Raw genomic sequence first — 22635 nt, 5'->3', positions numbered from 1 at the left:
AACAACAATCAGAGGAACAAATAAATCATGACGAAAGTCAACGAAACAGACGAGATTAGATGTTAGGTGTAGAGCACAGATACTGGATAAATATCATTCCCAATTTCGCCTCCAGGCTGTAGTCCGTTCGTGTCTGCTATAATTATCACATAATTTATGAGTAAAAAGTTGCCACGGTTCCAGTTTCATTTGAAATTTGGCATCCGAAATTGTCATTGCCTTTGGTCCAGCGCGTTGTACCCTAGAGGCCCCGATCAACCCAGCCAACAATTTCACTTTCATCCAGCTGTAAGAACGTGTCGCCGCTGCGACCTTTCCTGTTTTACCCTAAGTGTTCCTAATGCGGAAGTTGTAATATTGCAAGGAAAAATATAATGTGCGGATTTTTCGCCCAATATTTCGCCACATTGGTACGTGATCCTATAGCGCCACTGACTCCGGGAGCGCGTTAGAACCTCCAGTCCGGGAATTCGTTCGGATCCCGGAAATGACTTGAGACGATCCCGGAGCACGACGCGTTAAAGCTGCGGCATGTGTGACGAATGAGTTAATGGTTGGATGTGTATTATTAATGTTAAATATATTTATGACCCGAGGCGATGTTGCGCTGCCATCCCCGACTCTGATGCATTCCATCTGTGTTGTTGCAAACTGATGCCGCTTTTAATAAATTCGATTTGTTCGACAGGATAACGCCACGCAACACTTTTAGGATGATTCTTGCCTTTGAGCTATCCGCTCCTCAAAGTACTGACAAGAAATCGAACCGGGACAAATTCGACGCCGTAAAGACCGCACTATAAAGGAAACGTCGAAAAAATTAACGACTTGTAACTTTATATTATTATAATTCCAACTTAAAACGGGTTTGTAGTGGTTTTTTATTTTTAGAAGCTAAATGAAGAGATTGACGGGACGATTTATTATTATGTTTTCCGGAAAATTTACAGCTCATCATGACATTTGCCTCTGGTGAATTCAAACGAGGATTTATTAGATATACAAAGTTGTAATTAATGAACAAAAAGTTCCCAAATTTATGAAGAAACTTACACAAAATTTGAAAGAGCAATTAGTGAAATGTATTCACATAATTAATAATTTATACAGCCTACAATTATATAGGAGCGGCCATAAAAGTCAATAGTTTTTTATCTTGAAAGGTCTCATTTTTCATTTTTGTAATCTTGTCCTCATGACACTTCAAAATAATCTTTAACTTTTATCCATTTAAACTCAAATTTGTTAGTTTGACGCTGTGTAGGTGTGTAACGTAAATCGCCTTTTGAAAAACTAATATGTATTAAAAAGTTGTACATAAAGAAGATTTATGACATTTGCTAGTAACTTTTTAAGCATACTAATTTTTTAAATTTCAGCACTTTTCCAATTTACATAGTTGAAATAACTAAAAATAATAATTCATTTTTATCCTAGTGATCGTTGTGAAATAGCTATTTATGCAATAAGTTAGGAAATCCATTTTTTTCGTACACGGCATGTTTTTGATCTCGACTATCCTCTCGATCAAAAATTCCATGCCGAATACGGGAAAAATGGATTTCCTACGTATTGCACACATGATTTTTTCTACTGAGTTTGGAAAATACCATAATATTTGGATCTTTTGTTAATTATTTCTAAATTAAAAAGCGAAATCAAAATTGTTCTGCTTTCGTTACCATAGAGAAACAATTTATTAATGAAAAATTGTGAAGGCGTTTAAGCTTTTCTCCCAATTAAATACCACTTTTTACGTTACGTATCCCAGGAAACGACCAAAATTGAACTTTTAGTATTGAAATATTATTTCCGCACTTGTTAGAAAATATTCCACTTTTCCTAACTTAAATTGGTATTCAAAATATGTTAGTTTTCCAAACTCTAGCCGAAAATATTATGTTTGACTGAACTAGATTTACATTACACTAAAGTAACTTTAATTTAATTAATGCAAATAATTTTCACATCAAAAGGTGCCATATTCTGGAACAAAATCTGAAAGAAATATATTTTTAATGCAGAGATAAATCTATTTTTATCGTTTATGAAAGATTTACAAGAGTTGTAAAAAATTAATTGCGTGTTGCTGTTAATGAAGTTTAATTGAGACTATGAATTGAGTTCAAGCTAACTTTAGGCAACTGTTTGATTGTTATTATTAATGTTCTACGTTATAATTTGATAATGCAGCAGAACTGATCATGAACAAATATGAAACTAGTTTCAGTTTTGCACCAAAGAAATAAATTTACAGTTTTAAGATTCACTAAAAATTTGATTTGTTTCAAGGGATAAGGAACAAGAGACTTTGCTTAAATGCGAGCAAGACAAGAGAAATGAATATACAAGACTCGTTCTCGGGGGAAACAATGGCAATGAAGGTACTATATGCCTCATGATATACTTTTCTTTTCCAAAAACTGGTGGATAATTGTTTTTGAACGCACAGCAGGACCACCGAATGTACGTGGCAATGAAGTAAATTAAGAAATTTTGTCTTTTTTAGAAAACGGCACAAAAAAAGGTAATTGGTGGACACCCTATTAATGCAACAATTAATAATAGTTGCTTTAATTTTCTTGGCCTTATTTTTTATCCATATACAACACAGTGTCTTAAAAAACAGCACTTACAATCTGATTTTTTTTTTCAAACCACATATCCAGGAATCTTCAAAGTGGCTTTGTAAAATTTAAATTATTTAAGAGTTAATCAGCTAACAAAAAGAGTTACACGTAAAATAGTATATTATTTATATCATGGGACTGAAGTGAGGCATATACGCTATTTTTTGCACTTCTCAGTAATATAAATTTAAACAATAATCATTTTGATGAGTTTGTTATATGAACATGGTGCTATTTGGATTACGCGGTAGGTAACATCATAGCAACGGAGTCAACAAAATTTTTCAATCTAGTGTCATTTTAAGTGTTGAAACGAAAAAAAAAAAAAGAAAAAGAGAAAGAACATGACATCTCTTCACTTTCCTCTAATGTTGACTTATCATCACATACAAATAATCGTGCATTTAGTTTCATTAATTGTAATATTGTAAATACATATGTACACATCAATTATACTGTTATTCAATATACAGTTTTATAAAGTTTAATTTTTTACTTTATGTCCCTAGGGATTACAAGAAACACTTTAGTCCCTGTTATAAGGGATTGAAGTTAGTACTTTAGTCCCGGAAGTGCAAAAAAATACATGCATAAACATTTCACTTACATTTAAAATGTTGGAAAGTGAACTTATAATCAAATTTCTTTTTAAAAACACTTTTGTCATCAACCAAATGTATAAAATATTTCTGGGCACTTCTCATGGGTATTATAATAAAAACTTCCGCTCATGGCCAAAATATTTGTGGCTTATCGTAACCAACTAGATAGATTAAAATGCCACAATAATTGGCAAACTATTAGTTAATTATAAGCACATTTGTAAACAAATGAGTGTAATAAATTAAATCATATTTGGTAAAAGTGTAGCTTCATAAAATTTCAGTTGAATTTTGTTTTTATGATATCAGTGATATCACGATTACACTCACGCCTGTATTCGGGTTCCCAAACAACGCTATTAACGAGGCTAATTGAAAATTCTGTTTTGCTATTTTAATTTCAGTAATAGACGAATTATAACCAAACGCATGTTTCTCTAAATTATGGTATTATTACATACCAGAATAATAACGAAGTAGCAAATGTCACAAAGTCAGAATTTAACATTTAATTAAATTTAAAAATGTAAGCTTGAAAAGGGAAATTGGAAAGCAGTGAGGTCTACTTTCCTGGAATTTTAATTTTGTAATTACAAACAACGTTAAGTGTTTTGTACAGTACAAAGACAAAAAACCAAATGAATAGTTGTTGCGGTTGTGAAAAGGTACTTCTACAGAGAGAATACAATCTAGATTATCTAAATTGTAAAATGTTGCTGATTTTTACAGGTGAAAAAATACAATAATTTGAGAGAAATGATGACAATTATAGCTATTTATTATACAAGTGTCTTATAAGGCAAATAAGTCACGAAAGAAATGTTTAGCCACGAGAGCTTGCTCGAGTGGGCTAATGTTTCTTGAGTGACTTTTTTGCTGTTAAGGCACGAGTGTAATACATATGTAGTTTTATCCAACACCGCCTTCTGTAACAGTTCTAATTCTTTTTGATGTTCAATAAACTGTTCAATCCTCTCTAAACTCAGTAATTATAAAAACAGTTTAATTATGGGTTCATAAGTCTACTAGTGTTTTATGGACTTCATAATATATTCAAAATCGGCATTATTATGACTTCATAATAAACAGGTGTTGGATAAAATAATTTAAAATAGGTGGTTAAATACCAAACAAACATTTCTCATTTCGGAAGAAAATACAGGGTTATTCACGAGTAATAAGGGGCCTTACAAACATTGGAACGCAACCAGTTATACATTTTCATTGCCTTCGTGGATCATTTATATTTATTTAAAAAAAATTAGAACAGTTGGTTTTAGTTTTTTTTTTTAATTTGCCATGAAGTTGACTTCTAAATTAATGTAAATTTTTTAGGTTATTTTTATTTAAACACAAATCAATTTTAGGTTTGATAGATGTCACGTAACGACAACTGGAAATTGTCTTAATAAAAGCAGTCTTGGATTCATTAAAAAATAAAAAGATCAATTGGTATCTACTCGTTTGAGAAATATGTTTATTTGATTGCGACGACATTGTTAAGCCCATTATTACTCATGAATACCCCTGTATACGAGTGTCTACCTAAGTAAAAGCTTGGTTAATAAGAAAAGCGAGATGTTCTTAGATTTTCTCTGAGCATAAATGAAAAGGTTAAATCTATTTACGTTAACGACATGTAAACCAATGCTATGAAAATATAATATTTGTGTGCTCCCTTCCCATTAACTCGGCAAGTAAGATTTTATTGTCGTTGTAATTTGTGAAGAGGCACACCTAAATTAAGTTCGCAATTCTTTCTGTTCTTTCATTTGCGTAAACCAGCACAACGACCACTTGTTCAACTGTACCTCGCAATCTGATACAATTTAAACTGCAATTTCATTGTGACTGTTAATAATAATAAGACAAACAGCGAAGCCGAGAATTTATTAGTGATTTTCCTAGCGAGCTTTAAAACAAAAACACCGTTCTAATGTCAACTTACAACGAGAATATGTTGATAGGTATTTTACAATAATTTATGGACAATAATGGTGTTTCCAAAAAAATATCATTGATTTAAAACAGTTAAGGAAAAATTGAAATTAAGTTATTACGTATCTCATAAAGCAAGGTAATAAAATGTCTATTACAATAAATGAGGAAGGAAAACATTTTGGAAAAATGAGTAGAAAGTCTGACCTTTTTGGCTCGCATTTTTCCTATATGCTAGAAGAAGATAGAGCGTACGATTGCAGATGTTCCGAAAGGACTATATAATTACTGTTGTATGAAAAAGTAAGAAACAATTTTTATTCTATGCTGGTGAATTCTTTAACGGTCAACATCATTGTAAAGATCGACTAAGAAAATTATAAGCTTTTAGGAAAGGTACGTGGAACATATTTTATTATCTTCAGAAAGAAACGAATGGTCTTTTGGAGCAAGATCACAAGATTAATAGGAATGGATAAATAAATAAATAAATATGGAAAAGGCTACCCATTTGGCAGTATAAAAACATAACTTTTAAAATCAAATAGTTAGATGATGAAGCAAACAAAGCAGAATGGTACTCTATCTCAGTAGATAAAGCACGTGTCTGGAAGACATAAAATGTACAACAGAAAACCGCCAGTGTACCGTTGAAAGCACTTAGTGACAAACTCATGTTAATTTATGATAAAGTACCTATACAAAAATACATAAATATATGTCTAGCAAGAAGGACCTCAAAGGGTAAAGCCAAAAATGATCGAGAGTAGATCTTCCAAGTCAAAATCATTTAGATCTTGATAAAGTCTTTATAAAATACTACGCCATTTTAGTTTACCAAAAATCTGTTGGCATTTAAGAGAGTTGAAGCATTAGGCAAAAATTATCATAATCTTTCGGTACCCATTCCATTTTGCAAAAATTCAGTCTGATGGGAAATGGTAACTCAATCACTCATTTATTGTGATAGCTTAAGAAAAAATGATAATATTACTAAAACATTTTGCGTGCAAAGGTAATAACATTATTTTCAACTTCATTAGGAAGCTAATTTTTTAGAAAAAAATATAACTACGATTAATTTTCACTTACAACATAACAGAGGCAAAAAATTGGAGGTTACAATGTGTACTATCCTCGTTCTTAATCATCTTTCGTCCTTTTTGGCCAGATTTAACTTGATTTCGTTTTTGACCATTAACCTCTTTGCTATGCAAATGTGATGCAAAAAACTCTTAAACAATTCAAACAAAATACCTCTAAAGCAGTATAGCACATCATAAAAGCTAGATTTAGAGATTTAATAAGTCTAGAAGTGTAGACAAAAAGATAATTGTAAACAAATAAAGAACTCTTGGAAGTTTTCAAACAAAAATTATTACCTGTCGTATAAAACCGACCTATCATCAGGACAAGCTTTCGGTGCAACATAATATACTTGTATAAAGGTAAAAACTTTTTTTTGTATCATTCAAAAGTTGAATGTTGGTTAAATTGTTGGACAATATAATGATGTGATTGCTGATTATGGATGTCTCATAATTTGACTCCTACAACGTATAATCGTTTTCGTAGAGAAGAATCTTGAAATAAAGGATAATAATCCACTTCATTCCCCAAAAAATTCTTTATGGATATACAGGGTGTAATCGAAATACACGGAATAATTTTAACCACGAGCTACTGGCTTCATGTAGCACTCGGAAAAAATATTTAAAAAATTTAATTTTTGAGGTACAATTTTTTTAATCTTCTACGTTGTCCCACAACCTCGTGGGTAAAATTTCAGCACATTTTTAAAATACACCCTTGTATATGATGTTTTATAAAACCTACACCAATGCGCTTTCCTTGTTTTAAAGCATATTTCCTAAAGGTTACGTCGCATTGGCGTACATTTTTAATAATGTGTAGAAATTTTACCTACGAGGTTGTGGGACAACGTAGAAGACTAAAAGCAACTATAGAAAATTGTACCTCAAAAATTAAATGTCAATTTATTTTTTGACAGAATTTTTTAAATATTTTTTCCGAGTTTTACATGAAGCCTGTAGCTCGTGGTTAAAATTATTCCGTGTATTTCGATTACACCCTATACATATAAAGTCCATTTTTTAATTATAGTCCGATGTATCAATTAAAAAGCAGAACAACTGTCATATTGTTATCTCTTTTCAACATAATGTAAACAAACTATTGAATTCTTGTACGTATTGTATTAAGCGTGTCCCACTATGCATCTCGCTTTAGCATGTGCGATTAGAGCAAGACGCGAATTGTACGTTTATTCCACTAGCGACGTCAAATTTTTAGGTTACGTTTTAACTACGTTATTTGTGATAATTGTGTTTAATTTTGCTTGAAATGTCCTCCGTATGATGCCAACGAAAAACATGTGGACAGATGCTTTTACAGAATTTGTAAATTGCAAAAATAATATTGGAATTGCGCGGAAACTTGCAAGATTGGAAGTTAACAGGTAAGGGAGGTTAACTAATTCATAGAGAGTTTTGTGTTCATGGCGTTGCCGAAACAAAATCTAGGAAGAAAGAAAGACAGTCTAAACGTGGTTGTTTGGTGCTGTTTTCAACAATTTTTAATATATCTAACCTATTAGTTGATATGTAAATAGTTATCAAAAGCGTTCTGAAGGGAGCGGTTTTTTGAAAGATAAAATTAACACGGAGGAATGAATTTGCAGAAATACTAAGAAAGCACGAAAGAACACATTATCTGTCTCATGTTGCCTAAATAAATTTTAAAATATTGGAAGAACGATGCACTGCTGTCAAATGTCGAAAGCAGACGCAGGTCATGTCGACTTCTTGATTCGGACTAAGCTCATCGGACTATAATAAAAAAAATGGACTATACATTAAACGTAGAGTGTGGTGAGGTTGGTTGAAATAAAGGTATGTAACTACACGTAAAAATACGTTGTTGAAATGAATTTCTGGTGTAAATAGAGCTCGTGAACAGCAGTGGAGTAAACCAGGACGAAGGAAGGCATGATGAATGAACGGAAACCGGTTTCGGGACGGTATTTGCCTGGCGCATCAAAATTGCTCAAAATTTATTAGCAGCGTTTACCCCTTGTTATCAAATTATCCCGTGTAACTCGAACGTACGTATTCTGAAAATATTGTATTTAATTACGTTCAATTAAACGGCAACATTATACCGGCCAAAGCCTCAAACGTTAATTAATATTTCGGATCAGGTGTCGCTTTCGATGAAGCAACACCACATTAATTTGTATTTTCGGTCAGTGCCCACCCACTGAAAATTAAACATTCCATGTACAAAGGGACGTGTCAATCACGGAATTAGATAAAAGTAGACATCTCACGAGATTATTTTTATTCAATTTCGATTCGGCTGACGAAGTTATTGTAAGACCCATCTTGAATTTAAAGGCAAGAGACGGCGACAACACAAGTATCCAGACGAAATTTATTTGCGTTGCACGTAAACGAACTCATTATTAAACTCACTACATGCAATTTGGACAGTAAAAAGCAATTTATTAGATAATGGCGTGCAAAGCAAGTCATCATACCTGTAATGAGCAATATATTTTCATATCGGGATTTAACAATAATAGAGATTTGTCGTAACGAATAAATTCAGTTAACTGACAAACACATAAATACCAAACTAAAAACGGAAGGACTCTTAGTATTCTACTAAAGGAATTATAAAAATAACTTACAATTCAGTGCTCACAAATTTTCATTTGGTCTAGATAAAACCTCGAGACAAAGAAAATAGTACTCCTAGATTATATCATTAAGAGTAGAAGTGCGTATTTTTGTGCTAAGCCCAGAGATTGAAGACCGAGACGAAGGCGAGAAGGCCGTACGTTATTATACCACACTAGTGCGATATAATATATCGCACAGTTCACTCATATAGATGGCTTGATTCCGAAGTTTACTTTGAGACTGATTGCAATGAATCTGTCATTTGCAATGAATGTCAACAATGTTAGAGTAACTAAATTCTTAAGAAATATTCTATTTTTTGTGATTCTAAAAAAAAATAAATATACAGCCCTAGCTAAAAAATGGATTTCGGGCAATAGATACATTATTTTTGAGTTGGTCTAAAGATGTTCATAAATAAAGAGTTTTTGCTCAAAAAGAACAATGAATTAAAAATTGAATTTAAGTTTAGGTTTCCTTAAGAAGAATAAAATATCTATCATTAATCCAGTAAACATACCGTTCATGCCATTTCATTTAGTTTCAATAAGAAATACTTTACGTTATGTTTCAATGTTATAACGAAGACTTCCGACTACTAATGAAACAACTTTATTTTTCATTGTTTTTTTAGATATGACATACCTAATACATATTACACTTAGCAATATGTATTTAAATTAAGATGATTTAATGTGTAGCTCATGAGTCAGAATCGCCAATAATACTCTGAGTAATACTCTGAGTAAACATTACACTCGTATTGACTATAAAAACTCTTTCTGTCCTCGGTAACCTTGGATGAAACGTATATGAAAATAAAAGAACAGGAGCTCTAATTTAGAACCTTATGGAGCACTAGAAGACGTCAGTTCGTGAACCAAAGATCGAGTCATATTTTGCTTCGCGTTGGAGATATCGCAAGAAGTTATCAGAAAAAGTTGTTCAGAAATTAATTTTGAGCTCATACAATTGAATTTCAATGCACTTTGATTTGTAAAAATGAGTTGTAACTTGTCAAAAATAAATTATAAAAAAACTATTTATTATTTAATCAATAAAAATAAATTAGAACACAAGGGGTTAAAACTGAATTCTGAACCACTTTTTCTAATAACTTCTTTCTGTATCTCCAACTCGAAGCTAAATTATTTCGCGGTTCTACTACTGTGCAAGAATTCAAATCGCTATTCTTCCAGACAAGAAAAATACGACACTATAGCATATCATACATATCAACGCTGGAAGGTTTAAATCTGTTCCCGACTGTAATTAAGATAGTACTACCTCCTCAGAGTCCGCTAGAATGCGTTGCAAGCACATGCAATTATGCTATAGTGTTACATAGAAAATATTCCGAGATCAGAATATTGCTGATTCGCTAATTTTGATTTAAACCAGCAGAAAAAAAATGCTATTTTAAGGAGATGCAGTTTTAGGTGAGAGATTAGGAATTATTCTAGTTCTTCGCGGACGGATTAGCAATACTGTAATCGAGCTTTAGACTGCCGATTCATCGAGGGGAGTAGTGCGCCTCCCTCGAGCACCTATAAAGTAATTACATTTAACGAATATATAGTGATGATTCCGGCAAATAAATCTTGGAAGTGTTTTCACATTTTTGGCTGTCGTCGGGTCGAAAATCAAATCCCGCCAACATCCAGATTTACGCAGGATGTAAATATGTGGACAGAGAGGGTTGGAAGGGTGCGGACGGGACGGTGCGGCATGGTGCCAGGACCGAGCGGACACAGCCACAGGTCCCCAGACACGACACCCCTCGAGGGTGGTGGTATCGCCGCCCCACGCCCTCAGACGAAGACATCTATCACAGTTATCATGTCGAGTGGTTTATAATCCGTTCCGTAACTCGATAGACTTTATTGGAGTCGTCAAGTTAAAGAATTTTTATTGTCTGAGTTCTTATCTTTCACGTTTTCCCAACGATTCAGATTGGGAACAGGAGTAAGGTACAAACCTATTGATTGACAGACAGCTCTGCCTAACAGGACGTTGACGTGCATTAGTGACTTACTTGCAAAAGCTGTTCAATAATGCCATTGTATATGTATCATAAAATTTCTTGATTATTTAACGTCTTATTTTATCCTTGTTTATTTTTAATTTTACGAAAAATATAAAAATTCAAATGTAGCTCCTGTAACTAAAGATAAAGCGTTTCCCAATAATGCAACAAATGTACTGTATTGATTTTATAAGAGAATTCCCATTTTTGAAATGTATAGTTTAATAAACTTTTGTAATAAAAATTCCACTACATATCTATTTGTAGAAAGAAAAGAAAAAGAAATAATTTTCCACTCAATTCTCACCTTTGATCCATAAAGCATGTGAAGCATTTAATAGTTATTTATGCAACGAGGTTCTGTGTAAATTGGGCAATTAGAAAAGCCCAATTTGCACAGAAACGAGTTGCATACAAAACTTTATTGTTTGAAACGACGTCCCCAAAGCTTCCAAATCTATTAAAAATGATTTCGCATTTGCTTTTGACAGTTTTGACAAATTTTTCAAGAAATGTCACTTTGAATGTGTTGTCTAGGGCAACGGTTGGTTATCTGCTATTTTTTGCTTTAGAGCAGTTAGGAGGCAGTTTACAAAAGAGAAAAATGAGAATTTATGACAGTTGTAAGCAATAATAGCTATTTATGCACCAAGGGCGTTACAACGATGATTACGCCCGGAGAACGATGAATCCAGCTCGAGGGCTTTAGCCCGAGAGATGGATTTCGTTTGATGGGCGTAATCATTCGGTGACGCCGTGGTGCATACAAGATTTTATTTTTCACTATACGTGTTTTTAAAAAAAAAATCGGCATCTTTGCAATTTTGAATTGATGAGGGCGTTATGAATTCATTACGCCCGCTTATTCTTATTACGCCCTGTATTATTCCCCGGTTGTTAAGGACATGTTTACGTATTACGTATCCTAGGAGTTATCATGCAATTATACTAAAGTGAAAAATAAAATCTATTTTATCTATCAAATAACAAAAACAAAAGAAAACTACTGTCTTCAGGTGTTGGCAAGAATAACATTTAATATTATGTCAAGAGAAACAACAAAAAAGCAAATGATTCTTAAATCACCTCCGAAAAGTGGAATTAGAAGATTACAGTTTTATAGCACAAAAAAAACTTGCTCCATTTTTGTAGTGACATTAATTCTGTTTAGATTATCCGGTTAAATTGTTAATTTTCAAGGAAAACCCATTAGAGTCGGCTCACATTTATTTAAATTTTGTTTGTTACAGATTCTGTAATACATTAGCAAAATTGAGACCATTCTCAACTTGAAAATGTTTATTACTTTATTTTTTTATACATGGTTCAGATATCATGCGGTCAAATGAAAACCTGGACTGAGTAGGCGTTGAAAAAAGGAAACCATTTGGAACGGTGTAAAGTTTGTATTTCCCGCCGTTTGACATGAATGACATTTGTTTAATAGGTGCATAATTGAACATGTGTGTTTTTAGCAAAGGGTGCCCTTAGATGTTTGCTTCGAGAATAGGAATCGTTAGTTCTTATGTATATTTTTAATGTAAAAGATTGCAAAGAAAGAAAACAAGAGAAATATTATGTTTTGTTTATAAATTTTAGGTTAGCTGTCAAAAGTTGGCATTGAAGAGTGGATGTGGGGTTTTAATACAGATCATTTGTACATAAACGACTTTCTAAGAATTTTAGCAATTTTTCTGACATTTTTCTAAACGCATAAAGAAAAAACTGGTACCTAAATTAATTATGAACATATGCAACACTTATGTCAACAAAGCTGTATGATGTATTAAATTATCCTCGATTTCGTAAGAAGCTATTGGCGGATGCGTCTCAGATGTAGTCCCATAAATTACGAGACTTTTCTAAAACAATAGTTTTCAAATAAACCTAAAGCAGTAGCGATTATTTGTGTAAAGCTTTCATCATATCCAATCACAGCCCTAATTCAAACATCTGCCGTGAAATGTTTAACACGGACATAAATTTTGCGCCTCACTGTACAAGAAGTCCTCACAATGGCCTAGTTTAAGCAACAAAGTCTTTCGGAACGAGCGCAATCAGACACATCAAAGGCTCATCATCTTTGAAAGTTTGAACGATGACGTTGCGCGCTTCCATAACCGGGTGTTTATTAATAAATCGAATTCATGATGGTGGTTGTAAACTCAATTCGGTCCAATTAAATATGAACGCGCTTCTGTCGATTTTTGGACCGCGTTTACACTTATTTACATCTGGCATTCGATATTTCGATTCGATTAAGATAGGATTTCTAATATTTATTCGGCTGTGAACGGATGTCTTGAATTAACAACGACTTTTTTCCGGTCTCTGGCTTCTTGACAAATTGGCTACCTTGATTTCGACCGGGTGTGCTATTATCGAATATCCATCATAAAAAACATCGTTCCAGTTGCGGTAATTTCATCGTTCCATAATTCCAGAGGCCAGATTGATGGGATCGACGGACAGATGGGAACAACGCGGAATTTAAAAATTCAAACACAAAACGATTAAAAAGTAATAGTGATTTTTGAGTTGCTTTAATTTTACTCCTTCCAGTTTATGCAAAAATTATATGGCAAAAAATATTTGCTCGAGATCACAACCATTTACTTTTATTATTTCTTTAGTAAAAGCTCTCTATTTATAGCACTAGGTCAAGAAGGTGCATAACAATAACAAAGTTTTTTGTAGAAAGCTTCGTTCAAAAAGAAAAATCTTACACATTACATAGTATCATAAGAAAAGATATTGTGCTCTACTCGCGTGTAATGGCTATTAATGACTGGCTGAATCATATACTATTCTAGCACTACGGAAGAATGGTCACTTTAGACCCGAAACCTAGAAACTACATATAAATAAATATTTATGCCGTTACTGAATTCTACAATTAAAATTTTTGAAAAATATTCAACAGACAATTGATGAGAACTGTAACACATCGGAGGATAGAAAAACAAAACATGTTCACTTTAAAAAATAAAACCAATATAATCACAGTGAAGCAGACAAGTTCCTCTGTTAGCTCATCACCTTAACCAAACAAACAGAAAAAACTCGATCATGATGCTGACGAGGCACGTTTTGCTTTAAATAACATGATCAGATCTGATAATATTATGGCAGCATCATTATTATGCTGTTAAAAAACAATTCCTAACAATTTTGGCTAGTGTAAAATAATGCCGAAGGCAAATCTGATGTGCATTGAAATATTGGTTCACCTTCTTATAGAACTCAAAGCACGATCAATACCTTAAAAGTAAATGCTGCAGGTAAAAAACAGCAATCTTTTGTTTTTTACATTAATGATAGTAATGATAGATATTAAAATTGAGATAATAAAATTTTAATGTGGCATCTGTCATAAAATTATTCAAAGTTTACAATGTGAAATTTTTTCTTCAAGCTGTCTGACATTTATAATACTTAACAGCACACAGTTGGGCTTAATTATTATCGAACGGCTCATGTGCCGTTTGTGATCTAAAAATTAGATGATGTATTGAAAATATATTGGCTAAAAGATTCGCGGTTCATTTAGAATTCCTCTCACTTAACATTCGTTTCTTCTGATTTACAATGTAAAATTAAACTGTCATTCCATTGTATTTTTGGCCCGGTGTGGGCCCAATCCAACAAACTAAAGGTTACGTCATGTTCATTTTTACCCAAACGGACAACACTAAAACTTAATTTTATAAATCGAGATAAATTTTAGAACGGGACACCGAAAAAACTGCCATTGTATTTAAACACAACCATTAATCATAAGCCAACTAGCATAAAATCGTGGACAATCAGCAAATAAGATGTGTAATCTGTCCACCAAAAAAGACTCTAATGCATTTGTATTCCAATTCGGAACTCTCCGTTAGAGCGTCTCGAGGAACGTCGATAAATCAGTACGACCGCGGTTCACTTTGGCGTTAAATAATAAGTACCATTTTGTTATGGTAATTTATGCAGCCATCAAATGAGCCGCCAAAAAAATATGTATCGCGTCATCTTAACCATTCATTTGCAAACACTCCCGTGACCTATTCCACAGAATATTTTATCTATTCTGATCGTTACCATCGTTTCGTGGGTCTAATAGTCCGGAGTTTGCGAGTCGGCAGCACGCCACGTTATCCAGTAATTAGTTAAAGATGACATCTGCACGGCATTAACCAGCAATAAAAAATTTTATGCTCTCAAAATATGTCTCAATAAGATTAATCTATAAATAGTTATTTGGAGCAGTAAGTCACGACAAGATTATGTCATTGTTGGCATTCCCTCCTTCAAGCTGGGACATGTGTCCACAATGGGTTTTTGAGCGTAATTTATTGTATGATGGAAAATCAGTGGCGTAACCGGGAATCATATTTTTCGAAATATACTCGTAAGGGCCACCTTGGGAAAACAACAACAAGAGGGTAGTTCGACGGTAGTCTCTACCTATAAATAGGTGGGTGGTTCGTCATTTATTGTACTAAGTACTGTGGCCAAGCGCTTAGCGCGCCGCTTTGCATTCAGGAGGAACCGAGTTCAAATCCCAGGGCCGCCTGACCTGATGTGAGTTTTTTCAAAGGTTTTTCTACATCACATCTTCATGTGAGTACCGGCGAATGCTGGGTAGTACTACTCATGCCCCTCAGTACCACCTACCACCGAGGAAAGCCTCAGCAGCCCGCGCTCTCCGTCGGGAGGAAATAAAAAAATTGCACCTTTACCTTATCATTACTGTAGTAAATACAGTGTTTCTGCAGTTTTTCTTGCAAAATGTGTCAAACTTAGAAAAGTGATGAGTTCTGAAAGTAGGTATACCACCAGATATTTCTTACATTTGACTTGTATGTATGTGAGAAGCAATAAATGAAGAACTACCCTTGTATACTGCGAGGACAGGAAAGTGCACCATTATCACATTTTTTGAGTACGGAGCGGGTGATTAATAGTTATTTATGTGACGAGCTTAGTAAATTAATCTTTACGGGCGCGCTGGCACTTGTTGGACGAGTGACGTAAGGAACGAGTCTCCATAAGCCAGTAAGCCCAGTAAAGATTAATTGCTAAGCGAGTTGCATACAAACTTTTATTTCCACCTTCACCCTTTAAATTTCGTTTTTTAATTGTTATTTATGTTTATAAAAATTTTGTAATGAAAGGCGGTAGGGCAATTATACCTACGTCGTCATGGTGTTGAGATAAACAACAAAAATACTGTCAGAAGTTTTGTGAAATTTGTTGCAAAAAGAAAGAACAGAAAGAATGGCTTTAATGCCCGATGAAGACTTTGAAGGCGATTTTCTTGAAATGCAAGAAAATAATCACGGAATTACCAACGCTGCAAGTGCGGCTCTCTACTGGTTCGATCCCAGGAGCGATATGAAAATGACTTGCGAAACCGATCAAAATGCATTATTAACGTATGTAATTGCAACAATTGATAGTTAAATTTGTTTGTGTTTGTAATAAATTTAAAAAAAAATCATTTAATTAGTTTTGATTATTTATTTTTTGGTGAGCCTTATAAAGTCTTTACAGGTCTCTTCTACGTGCCTGTTAAATATTACAGGGCTCTGCCTGTAATTACCCATTTACTTAGTTACCACAAATACCTATAAAGTGTCATTTAGTTAGAAGGTGGAAATAAAATATTTTTAATTTGCCCCGGACGGATAATTTCCGGGTTACGCCCCTGGTGTTGTAATTTGTTGTTGGTAAAAAGTAGCAACTTTACAATGGTCTGAAAACGTGACAAGCTCGAGGCAATTTAAAAAGAAAAACCGTTACAGCTGTCATTGAAATCGCTTGCACTGATCTAGAAGAGGAGTTTTTGTGCATTAAGTCATCATCAGTCATCATGAGAGACGGCATCTTTTAAAATAATTAATAATGCATGAATAGTACTAATGTTTTGTAACACAAGCGCTAAATAGAATGGAAATGGAGTGTGATATCAGGGATAATCAGTTAATGGGTCTCGTTTTAAAATGAAAAATTAATCCGGGAAAACTATGTAGACCCTTGTCGAATTTCCATTAGCGTGTCCGACGATCCGTCCAGATTCGAGGGCACGGAAAGACTCATTAAAAAAATAACAATAAAATGCGGCCGCGGGCGCGTCCCGCAGGACCGCAAATTCGAAATTAGGAATTTACTGGTTGTAGTGTCGTCCCGGATTTAATATGATTAATTCATTTCCTCTTTCCGTGGTCCGGAGTAATGACTACTTTTTTCCCGGAGCGACGATAAAAAGTCGCTATTGACCGCAAACGCGCTTTGTTACTTTATGGAGCCCTTTTGTCGACAACTTCACCGTAAGTATGGAACTTCGAAGGCTCTTCACATGCAAATCGCTGGGACTCTATGGTCTTTTGAATATTCATTCGCGTCATCCGCCACTAACTTAACACGACATATTCTAATTTGGTTAAGACATGCACGGTCGACTCATCTCGGAGGCTTTGAAAATATCTTTATTGATATTGACACCAATTGGCCGGGGGCGATCTGTTGTGGAGTGCTTGCTGAATTTAAATTATTGATTGACGGAATAGCTTTGGGATGTATCATTAATAGATTTAATACCCAAAACAAATATTACGATTCTAGCCAACAATCTGGTATGCAGACGCCGGATTCTCCACCTAAAATTATCAGCGATTGCTAACTTGGCACTTTACAATCGACCGGACCACAATGTTTTCAAACAGTTCATAGTTTTTTATTTTCCCCTTGTTTCCACTATTAGTGAAGCGTTCATTGTACAAACTGCACAAATTTGCAGCTTTTTGAAATTTTGAACCTTCAGGTGGAGTCAGATAGGTAATAACTTAAGTGAATTTGTTACAATATTTTGGCAGCAATGTACAAGTTTCAAGAAGTTTCTTATTTAGTTAAATAAAAAACGAAAGCAGCATTATATTAGTTTGCCAAATTGCCAAAAGTTTAGATTTTGAAGCAAATTTAGATTTACACAAAGAATATCAATACTTTGAGCCACAGCAAATGGATGTGTTAAATTTAAAAGATTGCATGGTGAATGTGTGTCGAAATCAGAGGTCGCCCTGAAGTAGGCAAAGATTCTCATGTACACGACGAAATTTCAGTTACATTCTTGGAAAAAAGTACGTGCATTGTGTTGACAGATATAGTTGTCCCAGAGCTGCAGCGATTTTATGGCAGGGTACCATTGTATAAACGTTAACGACACCGACAATAGGTTTAAACCCCTAATCGTAAATTCGTTCAAATACTATCCTGACAGGTACAGAATGAAAGTGGTGATTGAGAGGGGTCTGCTTAAGTCGCTTATCGGCATCTCAATAGGCATAATAATTACTATTGCCCTGCCATTAAATCGCTGCAGCTCTGGGACAACTATACAACAGTTGAGGATATTCTTAAACCTGAAGACACTTTTAATAAAAAAACATGTGGAAACCATCGACATAAAATGTATTGTTTCAGAGGTATCCATTAACATCTTCATGGCGTATGTAGTACATATACCACACCTCTTTGACATTACACCGCCAAGTGCACCCTGTGTAATGGAAGGGGTAATAGAGAGAGACAAAAAATATTTTCAAAAAGAAGTCACTGCACCAACAAGACATTCCTACCCATTAAAAAATAAAAGGGCAAAATCTTCGAAATGTCAGTCGCTAGCAAATTTACCGTAGCTTCAGCATTCTTGAAAAAACATTCGACAGACTTCTAAATTGACTGCTAAGAAGTAAGTACATTTTCAGCTCTTCAGATGAAGAATTTAATTTCGTCAGTATTTGTTCTTAATGCGGTTTTACTACCTCCACCAGAAAGCCAACACGGATTTAAAAATATGAAGAGCTATCATACAAAAATGTGAATATTTTTATACATAATAAATATATATCTAAATAAAGATTCTCTTTTAAAAACGAAGAGTGATTGTTTATAAAATTAAAATTTTATCTAAGATGGATAGGGTTTTTTATCTACATATTTTGTACAGTTTGATAATTTCCTCGGTTGTAAATAATTTAGATAGATCTGTGAAACGAGGAAGCATAATTTCTGCAAAGTCTTGATGTTTCTTATGCCAAACAAACCAAAAAACACTTAAGCAAGAATTATGTTGCCCGTTCTGCATAAAATTAACTGTAGCCTAACTGGAAGTGAAGTCATCAAATCATATTTTACATGACGCACCTCTACATATTCATGTAACCTGATAGATTTTTCAGTTATGAATAAATTTAATTTGAACATCCTTCCATATTTCCGTCATCCTCCCACATCTGACCATAATAGCCTATTACCCATAATTTTTGAGGAACTTCACAACGAAATGTTAATTCTTCACTGATAAAACTAGTGATCATTAATATAAAATAATTTTCGTATACACGTAAGATCACGAGCCTCACCAGGTAAAAATGCAACCCAAAAGGTAATTCACAGAGCAATCTCGATCTCTATTACATTATCCCGCATTATCATAATGCGCATAAAACATAAAGTCCATTCAAAAATTAAAAAAACACCAACGTCGCATTTTCCTCGATAATTACTATCGGCAACGCTGTTTAGTGTAAAAATTTAGAGGTTAAATGTTTATTAAGTGTCTTGTTTTTCTGGGCATGTTTAAGTAAAAATAATAAGACCAATAAATAAATGAAACGTGCTGCTAATAAAACAATATGAACGAAATTCAAAGCAATTGAATTTTATTTTGAATCAAATAAATGTCGTAATTTATAGTTACCAACATAGTTTGAAAAAATATCTACTTAGGGTTTTTTAAATTTAACCAAACTAAAGTAACAGGTATATTTTCCTCGATAATTACTATCGGCAACGCTGTCTAGTGTAAAATTTGGTGAGACCTGTAATTTTGAGGTTAAATGTTTATTAAGTGTCTTGTTTTTCTGGGCATGTTTAAGTAAAAATAATAAGAGTCAATAAAAAAAAAGAAACGTGCTGCTAATAAAACAATATGAACGAAATTCAAAGCAATTGAATATTATTTTGAATCAAATAAATGTCATAATTTATAGTTACAAACATAGTCTGAAAAAATATCTACCTAGGGTTTTTAAAGTTTTACCAACCTAAGGCAACAGGTGGTGGTTTTTTATTTTTGAATGGACTTTAGATAGCTTTTAACGTCAGCTTAGCCCAACTGGTGTTTTTTTAAATTTGGCGTCGAAGTTGGCGTTGCAGAGTCGATTATGAATGTACCACCGGATTACAACTCTTATCAGCTGTTCAAATCTAACCTCATTTTTTGCGTTGTTTGTGTTTTTAACCTACAGTTTGAAAAATCAGTGCTTTTAAGAAAAATGGTTGATTCACAATCGACTCTTCAACGCCAACTACGTCGCCAAATTTTTAAAAACACCCTTTACGTTGCAACTGTATAATACGAGATTGTGGGATGCAGCAATGTCGCGGTATTATTTAGAGAACTCGTCTCTTATTTCCAAATAAGATGCAATTCTCGAAGACCACAATGCTGCAGTTCACGCAGCCGAAACAGTTGCTACGGTATGGAAAGTATAAAGACGAAATTCCACTTTTTTATAGTCAACCGCTTTGGTCAATTTTCCAGTTTAGAGAGAAAAGCAGATCTCATCTCATTTGAACAACTGAAAAACGTTCTTTACGAAGAGAGATATAAAGTTCCATTACAAACTCTCCAATGTTTGTACAATTCGCTTTAGGAATGACGTTGTCCATTTTGAAGGAAAAAAGCATCATTTTAATAAAGAAATACTCGTATGTGATTATAACGAGTGTTTCTATTACTTTGTCCGATCACTGCAATTTGATTTCTTTCTAAACATCTCTCGACAAAATTAAATCTGAAAATTTGCATGGAATCCAGGACAAAAATAACATTGTTGTTTTAGTTCACCTTAAAACTTCATAACCTCACTTTTGGAATACAAGGGACATAATGGAAGCTCTGATCAGTTCTATTTTTGTGCGATAAAGAGGAAATATATGTTGGAGGACTTTATTGCATTCCAAGTTTATGCTCCGTTTTACACAGAGTGTAAGAAAAATTGCTGTGGGTGGTAAAAGTGACAACCAATACAACCTTCTTGAATGGAGGGCGTGGAGAGCCATGCAAGATTAAAAGTTGTGGCCCAAGCATGAAACGGTTCACAAAATGTAATTTCGCGATTGTAGATTGACTTTTCGAAAACTGAAAATCTTCGACGAAGACAAATGCAACCAGCAATCGCTACTCTAAAAAATGACTGCGCTTAGCGCGGCCTTGCTTCTAAACAACTTTTCTGCAGCTACTTGAAGGTAAATGATATGGAGCTCGAAGACCAATAGTTTGCATTCTCCTTTATACAAGTCATAAAAGGACTCTGGTGGGCGCAGGAACACCGTAACTGGACGCATAAAGAGTGGGCTCAGGTAGTCTTTAGTGACCACGATTTTTGTACGGTCCATATGCAGCGTCACTAGGTACTAATCAAAGAGACTGGCCTGCGTGTTCGCCGGATTGCAGTCCAATTGAACACATCTAGAACGCTGTAATGAGATGCACTGCAATTCGACAGGTACCACCGTGGTCACTCAGGGAACTTGGCATTACGCTCGATGGAAAAATAGGAAAAATTCTTCAGGAAATCCTCAACAATCTGATTCCCTGTACTGTACTGTTATTATGAGTTCATTTTTAAAACTTTAATTCCAAAATTTATCATTTTCTTTGTTATTCATTTTTTATGAAGTAAATCTACACATGTGTGATGTAATAACTGTAGATTTTTTAGCCCATATCACAATTTAACAGAAACTGAAATACTTTCCCGAATTGTTTTGGCAGTACCTATATTTGGAGGGGATTTGCCGATGGAAACCTACTCTTCTATACAATTTAAAAACGCACTGTGGATAACTATAAAGAAATGTTACTTTTTTTATTGTTAACTTTATAACTTGAAACTTAGTTAAGCGAAGAGAAATCTATTTATCTATCATTAGAAAACTGGTGACTTACGTTACCTACGTGCAATTTTTATTTGGATTATTTCACCATTTCATAAATGATGTGCAACTCTGAATTAGAGAAGAGTGTAAAATTCTATTTATAAAACACGATAAATAACGAGACTGAAATTATTTTATAGCGGTTAGTTAAACAAGTAAACAACTGGACTGGTTTTCGCAATAATCTTCAATTTCCCTAGGCCTCGCCTGAGCTGATTTAAGCGTACTGCTCTGATGTGAATAATTAATGAAATTATTTATGACAACTTGCGTAATCCAGATATTATAAGAAAATTGATACATTATTGTTGTGTTTGTTTAGTAATTAAACCGCAGTAGTCACATGTATGTTTACTTAACATTGGTTGCGCTTCGCGCCGCTATAATAACGTCCACCACTCAAGCCTGCAATTTCCTTCTCCTTGAAAACGTTAATTTTGTCCGTAGCCTTATCCTATAAAATTTAACACACCTTTTATACCTATGATGCAACAATAATTCGTACGTTTCCCAAGTACCCATTTTTACGGCTTGGTGTAAACGGTCCAGTAAAATTACTTTCCATTGCCGGTTTCTTCGCTACTGTTAAGAGACTCGAAAACAAAGAATCCAATGTAATAATCTCCGGAGCAAACCCTGTCGAGAATTAAACATTGCGCCGCCGTAAAACACTAAATTAAACATCAAGTGGCACATTTCCGACACTCGACCAATAAAAAAAATAATGGCGTATTACACACTAT

At 34.0% G+C, this 22635-nt stretch overlaps 1 protein-coding gene across 18 annotated transcripts in view; it reads right to left on the bottom strand.

The window, feature by feature from the left end:
• trol (terribly reduced optic lobes) overlaps window positions 1-22635 on the bottom strand; it is a 306854-nt gene that overhangs the window by 145081 nt on the left and 139138 nt on the right. The gene's annotated exons all lie outside the window — the stretch shown is intronic.

Source organism: Tenebrio molitor, chromosome 5 (assembly GCF_963966145.1).
Source record: "Tenebrio molitor chromosome 5, icTenMoli1.1, whole genome shotgun sequence".
NCBI lineage: Eukaryota > Metazoa > Arthropoda > Insecta > Coleoptera > Tenebrionidae > Tenebrio > Tenebrio molitor.
This window is presented reverse-complemented; position numbering and strand designations above follow the sequence as displayed.